Source organism: Phascolarctos cinereus, unplaced genomic scaffold (genome assembly GCF_003287225.1).
Source record: "Phascolarctos cinereus isolate Bilbo 61053 unplaced genomic scaffold, phaCin_HiC Scaffold_726;HRSCAF=1367, whole genome shotgun sequence".
Classification (NCBI taxonomy): Eukaryota; Metazoa; Chordata; class Mammalia; order Diprotodontia; family Phascolarctidae; genus Phascolarctos; species Phascolarctos cinereus.
The window spans coordinates 76,223,811-76,232,419 of record NW_027556098.1 but is presented as its reverse complement, the minus strand read 5'-3'; the positions used below and the strand labels follow the sequence as shown (position 1 = coordinate 76,232,419).

Sequence of the window (8,609 nt, the reverse complement as noted above, 5' to 3'; positions counted from 1 at the left end):
GCACATCATTTAACCTCACCTTACTCCAGGATACTTTCTAAGACTGTGAGTTGAAGAAAAAGATTAGGGACGGGACCTGCTTTATCTAAAACGTTCTAGGCTAATTAAATCACATCTAGGTTCTCTGTCTATCTCTAGTTCTAGATTTTTTGCTAGACTTGGTATGTTTGAGTGGAAAGAATATTTTATATCCTGTCTAGGGATCTAGGTTCAAATCCTGGTTGTGTTAATTATTATCTATTTCATCTTGGGCAAGACAGAAGCTCTTTGGGCTTTAGTTACTGCATATATAAAATGAGGTGATTTGAATAAATCAAATCTGAGGTCCTTTTTCACTCTCAGTGTGGGAACTTATGATCCCAGAAACACTTGCCATTGAGTTATTAACATTTCAAGTTTATCTAGGGTTTTGCAATTTACATAACACTTTTCTCATAGCAGTTCTGTGAGAAATGTGTTATAAGTATTCTTATTCTCATTTTAATGAATAGAAAAAAATGACTTTGGAGTCTTATTTGTCCCCAGGGATATAGCAGAGAAGTGTATAAATCAGGTATAAAATCTAGACCTCCTGACTCTGAGCCTGGTAGTCTTCCTATCACACAACACTATGTTTATTACAATCCATAAACTGTTTCTGGCTATGTTAATGAAATCTTTTAAAGAAAGATAGCTTCACAGCATTCAAAAATTCATGCAAATAAATGCACACACCAACTGAAAATTGATCAACTAATGCAGTGCACATGAACTCTGAAAGGAAGCTCTAACTGGACAATAAGTTCAAGGACAGCCTGCAAATATGGTTTTGTAAAGATCAGTAGCAACCTAAATACATGTTCTTTGTAGTATTCCAGGTGCAATGCTACATGCTTTTTCACTTTTAATATCTGTAGACGTTACTTATTTTAATGAATAAAATTATGCAACTGCTAGGCAATGTTCTTTTCCTTACTGAGGTGACTAAGAAACTCCTTGCCTTTTGTATATGAAAACAATTTTAAAAAACCTACAACAAAAGCAAAGAACCATACAATGATAGCTAAACCTCTTTCACCATCATTTGATATATTAATATTGTCTGTTCACCTAGTAACAAATAATAGCAAAGCACTGAGGTTGTGATAAAAAAAAAAAGCAGGTCTGCAATGCCTTTGGAATTTAGAAACATCTGACTACAGCCTCTTTTCAGAAAATTAAATCTCTTTCTTTATATTTTTGTCACTAATATAATTTGTTCAACCTGCTACCTTGTCTATTCAGTGCTTATCCAAGATTAGTATTGAAATCAGACAAGCATTTCTTGAGGTCCACTATTTAAATCTTGCAGGGAAAGCACTATGGTTATTTTTTGACCAAGTGTTAAAAAAATGCTTTCTAATGTGATAAAAAATAAAATTTATATTTTTAAAAAATATGGGCTGACCTTATTTATATAAATACGAGGACTAATCAGAGAACATGAAATTAAAGAAAAAATTTTTAAGTTACTAAGGCTAATCTTGTTGCAAAGAAAAATAAAATATAAGCTTTCATACAATTCACAGACACCTTTATATTGAGTCTTTAGCCTGGCATATATTTCTTGGATACTGCAGTCTTACCACCCAGCGTTATTGGAGAGACTTATAAGAACTGACTAGTTTTCCTTTGTTCTGAGGTCTATTTATCTCCTCTAGCCCTATTCCCTCCTCCCTTTACAAAAGACTGAAATTAAGTAATGCTGTACTCTATAATTTTAGTGATAGCATTCTTCTTGGGAAAGTGGAAAGACTATATTGTGACAAATATTTTACCCCCTTCTTCAATCTAATGATGTTAATCTCAGTGTCATTTTTAATACATATAGGAGGAACCAAATGCCTCTTTTTTTCTGCAGCTTTAAAATAGTTATAATAAAGTAACAAATTTTAGACCATTTTATATTTTTGTTCTAGAAACACAGAGGGAAGCTGCATTCATAAAGAACTTATAAGGATCCTTCTATTCATTTAATGCTTCATTTTAAGATTAATATTGCCTTAAAAGAAAACATGTTCACTCTACAATATGATTTTTGGTAGTGACCCCCCCCAAAAAAAATAGTTATCTCAGAATTTCAAAAGGCACCCTTATTTCAATTGGTTAAAGACAAGAATATCAAAATAAACATTTAATGTCTGTATATTAATTGAAGGATTCAAAGACACGACTTCAAAGTGATTTTTTTTTAATTTTGTATCAGTCAAACTGAAAATATGGTGTGAATGATTTACCACATAGACATGTAGCAATACTATTCAAAGGCATTAAATTGCTTCACCAAAAGTTCTGATATGAACCAATCAAATTATCCTTTCTTTAGGGGATCCTTTTTCATATGACTATGAATTTTCAACATGCTTTTAAGAAGCTGTGTAATACAGATAGACAGACGGAAAGGTAGGTGTACAGGTATGTTGACATATGTGTGTGTATATAAATATATATATATATAATATATATAAAACATAAATGCATAATGACATACATGAATGTGTATGTATGTATGTATGTATGTATGTATGTATGTGTGTATCCCTGTCCAGCTCTATCCATTTCCAATCCTCATACATTACACCTTGAAAATAAGAATCATTATTATACTCATTGGCAAATATGTTACCTGATGAATATGGAAAATGTAGTTTATTAGGAATATAATACCATACTTCAATATTCCAATAGATTCATGATGTTGTGGGTAATTCACAACATATACAAATTGAAAGCAATTCATGGCTTCTAATTTTTCATGATTCTTATTCACATATCTCATTCAATGCCACATTCCTTTGAAGCTTTCCTCTGATGGTTTTCAAATTTTGTATCTATAGCACTTGTGTTGTCAATCTGTTGTCTCTTAATTTAGCAACATGACTGAGCCAGCTTCTTTTCCCATCATAAATGTTCTTAAGGAAGTCTTTTATGTCATTTTGTATGTGCACATTATCAATGTTAGTCTGCTAGAGTATACTTCAACCCATCAGGTATTTTTCCATTGTCCTTTGGCTCCTCTAAAAATTTTAATTCATCAAAGAGCACAATGTTATATGTTTTGCAAACATATAGCATTCCTGTACGAAATTTGTTGTTCTGAGGATGAACATTTGCAGCAACAAGCAGATTGTAGTCATTGAAATTCTACAATCTCCCTATCATGGTCTACACTGACATGCAATTGAATCAAGAGACCAGTGGCTCCATCTATCAGAACTACTCATGGGTCCACTTACAGTAATTGGTCAAGATATGCAAGCACGCATGCATACATGCATATGACTAAATGTATATATGTCCATCAGTGTATATAAGTATGCATATGAACACATGAATACATGTAACACATACATATGCATATATACATACACAAATACATATACACATATTCATACATACATACATACATACATACATACATACATACATACATCTAACTGTGGTTGATCAGATCAGCATAAACTTGGAATGTTCTACCACAGGTTGGGCACAAATAGTCCATGCAAATGTTTAGGGTGAATTCTCTAAATTTGTCCATCTTGTCTTTCTTTTGAGCTATTTCAACCCTGCTTTGCTCATAGAGCACAGCACCTTCTCTGATGTGGGCATGCCATGCTGAGCAGTCCTGTGCCAGTGTCTCCCATGTCACACAATCAATTCCAAAGTTATTAAGAGAGACCTTGAGAGTGTCCTTGTTTTGCTTCTTTTGACAACCATGTGAATACTTGTCCTGTGTGGGTCCTCTATAATAGTCTTTTGGCAAGAGTATATTTTGCAATCGAACAACATGTCCAGCCCATCAGAGTAGCACTCTGAAGCAGAGTTTGAATGCTTAGCAGTTTAGTACAAGAAAGAACCTCAGTGTCTGGTATCTTATCACGCCAGGTGATCTTCAGAATCTTCCTAAGACAATTCAAATGGGAATGATTCAGGTTCCTGGCATGGTGCTGATATATTGTCCAGGTTTCACAGCCATACAACAATAAGGTCAGCACAACTACTCCGTAGACCTTCAGTTTGGTAGTCAGTCTAATACATCTCTCCCACACTTTCCTTTGGAGCCTCCCAAACAGTGAGCTATGACAATGCTTACATCAACCACATTATCAATGTGTACATCACTGGAAAATGTGCTATCAAGGTAAGTGAACTTACCCACAGCATTCAAAACTTCTCCATTTTCTGTAACTGATGGTTCAATACATGGATGGTGTGGTGATGCCTGAGCACCTGTGTTTTCTTGGTGTTAATTGTTAGGCCAAAATTCTCACAAGCAGCAGAGAATTAATCCATGTTTTCCTGCATCTGAGCTTCAGAGGTTTCATTGAGTGCACAATCATCTGCAAACAGAACTCATGCACCAATACTCCATCCACTTTGGTCTTGGCTTGTAACTTTTTCAAGTTGAAGAATTTATAATCACTGTAGTAGCTGACCTTGATGTCATGTTCACCCTCACTGAGAGCATCTGACAACATGGCTGAAAACATCGTGCTAAAAAGCATGAGAACAAGCAAACAGACTTTTGTCACTCCATTTGACATACTTAACATATATCATTTCTGTATATATACACACATATACATATATATACGTATATATACGTATATATGTATATACATACATATATACGTATATATACGTATATATACACGTATATATACGTATATATACGTATATATACATATATACATATATATATATACATATATACATATATATAATATATATATACAAATGCTAGTCATTATTTTAGTTGTCTGTCCTTCTTGTCTGAAGAGGGACAAAATGTCATCACAATGTCGTGGTCAATGTACAGTTTGGTTGGCTGTAGAGGCACATACTAATATGAGCTAAGAAAGCTCTAGCACAGGTTAGGCACAAATAATCTATATGGGGGCAGCTAGGTGGCACAGTGGATAGAGCATCGGCCCTGGATTCAGGAGGACCTGAGTTCAAATCTGACCTCAGACACATAAAACTTACTAGCTGTGTGACCCTGGGCAAGTCACTTAACTCCATTGCCTAGCCAAAAAAATAATAATCTATATGACCATTTGGTAAAGAGGTGTCTCAAAATTTGTATGTCTCACATTTATTTAAGCTACCACAATTTTCCTTTGCTCAAAGAACATAACACTTTCTTTATGTGGGCATGCCATTCTGGATGATCTTGTGCCAGTGTTTTCCATGTCAACACAACTGATACCAAAATTCTTAAGAAAGACCTTAACAGCATCAAAAATAAAACAATGAACAAAAGCAAGGTCTGTCTACACGTATGCAGATAATAGTCTTGTCAATATGCATTCTTCCTTCATGTGTTTTTTCCCAGTGAATTGTTAATTCAATCTTTTTTTGATAAATCAGCACATTTTTATGAGCAAGAGACAGAGATACAGAAGAGGAGAAATTACATTTAAAAACAGCTTTTAGTGTTTGAACAAAATGGAACTTGTAACTATTCAATATTATTTATACCCTTCAACATTTCCCAGGCCATAATGAAAGAAAGAGAAACAGATTTTGAAATCTTATGAAATTAAATTTTACTCAAGCCACAGAAATTGAGAAATGACTGTATTGTCAGTTAGCTCTTATGCTCTAGATTTAACACAAAAAGGACTTTAGAAATCATCTAATCCAATGATATAAACACATTCCTTGTAGCCTGAAACATTTCTGAGAGCCACCTGAAGGATATAAAAATGTATTTGGGAAATATTTGACAAAAATAAAAAATCGATAAAATATAAGTAAGGTTAACATGCACTTTCAGCGATCCTTATGTATAGTTTAGTATCCTTCATATCTATTTGAGTTTGACACCACTGATCTAGTTCAACTCCATCTTTTACAGAGGAGGAAACTAAGGTCTAAAGAAGTAATTTATCTATGGTCACACAGGAATTCAGTGGCAGAGCCACGGTTTAAATATAGGCATTCTGCCTATAAATAAACCTAGAGGTTTTTCTCTTACTTCACACTTTCTATATGTAGGAAACTGAAACAGCTGTTAAGGGAAAGTATCTGCCAAATATATTTTTAAACTCTTACCTCCCTAATCCTTAAGAGTAATATTTCACTCCTTGCATACATTGATTTGCAGCAGCTAAATCGCTTTCACAAAATCAGGTTTTTAGCAGTAACACTGGCCCCATAGTCTTATTGACCTGGGCACTCTCTACACTAATGAAGACCACAGTCCCCTTCACATTTTTATCCTACAAGTTTCTTGTGCATTATTTTTCCCATAAATGCCTCATTGAGTAGCTATCTATGATGCCAGAGGTCTTGAGCTAGGTGCTTTAACATTTTATAGAAACTAGTTAAATAGGTGGGTTGTCCGGCTGCTATCCCTGAAGTTTGCCACATGATTGCCCCACTTTTTTTCTTACCTTAAATTTATTGGATTTTATTTTTAGGATGCTCTTCACATGCCATAACTGTTGATAGGTAGAGCTGACTGGTGCCCATCTTAGAACTGAAAGAGGAAAGAAGTGAATATTTAGATAGTGCCTAATGCATAATGGGCACCATGATAAGTGCTTTACAAATCTTATCTTATTTGAACCTCACAACAACCCTGGGAAATAGATTCTATTATTGTCCTCAGTTTACAGGTGAGGAAACTGAAGTAAACAGAGGTTTCCAATTTTTTTGCCACTATGAAAAAAAGCTTCTTCAAATATTTTTGAAATATAAGTCCTTTTCTTTTTTATTGATCTCTTTGGAATTTAGACTCAGTATTTCAAATTGTTCTCCATAATGTTTGGGACCATTTAAAATACTACCAGCAATGTAGTAGTAACCCTATTTATCCACATCCCCTCAAGGATTTATCATTATCTTTTTCTATCATGATAGCCAACCTGATAGGTGTAAGATTTTACTTAGAGTTCTTTAAATTTTAATTTAATCAATAATAATTTAGAGAATTTTTATGTGACTATTGATATCATCTATTTCTTCTTCTGTAAACTGCCCGTTCATAACCTTTAACCATTTATCAATTAGAGAATGGCTCATTTTTATATGTATATATTTATAAATTTGGCTCAGTTCCCTGTATGCTTGAGACATCAAGCTTTTATAAGAATTTTTGCAATAAAATATTTTCACCACTTTCATGCATCTCTTCCAATTTTTGCTTCATTTGTTTTGTTTGTATTTTTTCTTTCATTTCACGTAGTTATAAGTATCTATTTCATTACCCAATGGAAAGGAATGGTGGAAAAAGTTCCTTTGGGTTTCTGCCTCTACTCAGCCATCTTGGCTCTCACCTGACCTATTATTTGACTAGATGTGTGATGTTACACTAATGCTAACAGACAACTTATGTGACTATCATATATTCTTAAAGATCTATTGGGGTCATGAAGAGTTTAAGGATATTGCCTAAGGTCATACAGACCCAGAATGGGCATGGGAATCTTTTCAGTGTATTTGAAAAGAGTGATGTGCGTGTCCTGAGTTTTTTGGTCTAGCCCAACCCTCAGGATCACCACTATCATTCTACCAGACATAAATAAAATTGAAAAAAGAACCATATTTCCCCCACCTCTCATGGCTCTCTGCTTTGGAATTCATGTCAAAACATTCTACATTTTGTGGTTTATGGGTTGAGGTCTGACAGGCAGCCAAATGGGTGCCTTTCTATGATGGGTTCTTTCTCACAAAACTTTAAAACAAAGAAAGACTGCCAACCTAGTATCTTGAAAGGGACATTTTATTAGTAGTCTGATGATACTGTGTCACATTCTACTACTGTTTCTGGGTAGCCTCAGGTCAATCTTATAATTTATGTAGACTTCAATTTCCTCATCTATAAAAGGAGAATTTTACACTAGATAATCTGTAAAATCCAATCAAAATTTAAAACCTATGGTTACTGAAAAATCCAATACATCAACTTGAAGTATTAATGACATGTTATTGTTACAGTTAACATTTCAAAATGTATTTCTTGTATCATAGTAACACAACTAAATTATAGTCGTCTGTTCTATACGAAAATTTCATTTGCATTTGTTACTAAATATAGCTAACTTTGATCTTGGGTTTCCTCATTCTAATTGTGGTTTTGTTTTTTGAACAGTCATGAAAATAAAATCCCCAGGACCAGATGGATTCACAAGTGAAGTTTACCAAACATTTAAAGAACAGCTAAATCAAATATTATACAAATTATTTGGAAAAATAACAAAGATGGATTTTACCAAATTGCTTTTACACTGCAATTATTGTGCTGATATCTAAAACAGGAGAGCAAAAACAGAGAAACCAATTTCACAAATGAATATTGATGTCAATTTTTTTAATACAGTGCTTGTAAGGAGATTAAAGAAATATATCACAAAGATCGTAGACTATGACTAAGATTTGTATTAGTAATGCAGCACTGGTTATATATTTAATAATAATAATAATAATAATAATAATAATAATAACAATGTATAATATAATGTAATATGACATCTGTAATATTATGAAAACTCTTAGCATAATTGGCCACATAAATTAAAAAAAACAACAAAAATCATATGATTATCTCAATAGATGGAGGAAAAAAAATGACAAGACAACACTAA

General features: G+C 33.4%; 1 pseudogene; it reads right to left on the bottom strand.

Moving 5' to 3' along the window:
- Positions 1–2,976: 2,976 nt before the first annotated feature.
- Positions 2,977–8,609, bottom strand: part of LOC110210869 (ras GTPase-activating protein-binding protein 1-like) — a 29,168-nt pseudogene continuing 23,535 nt past the window's right edge.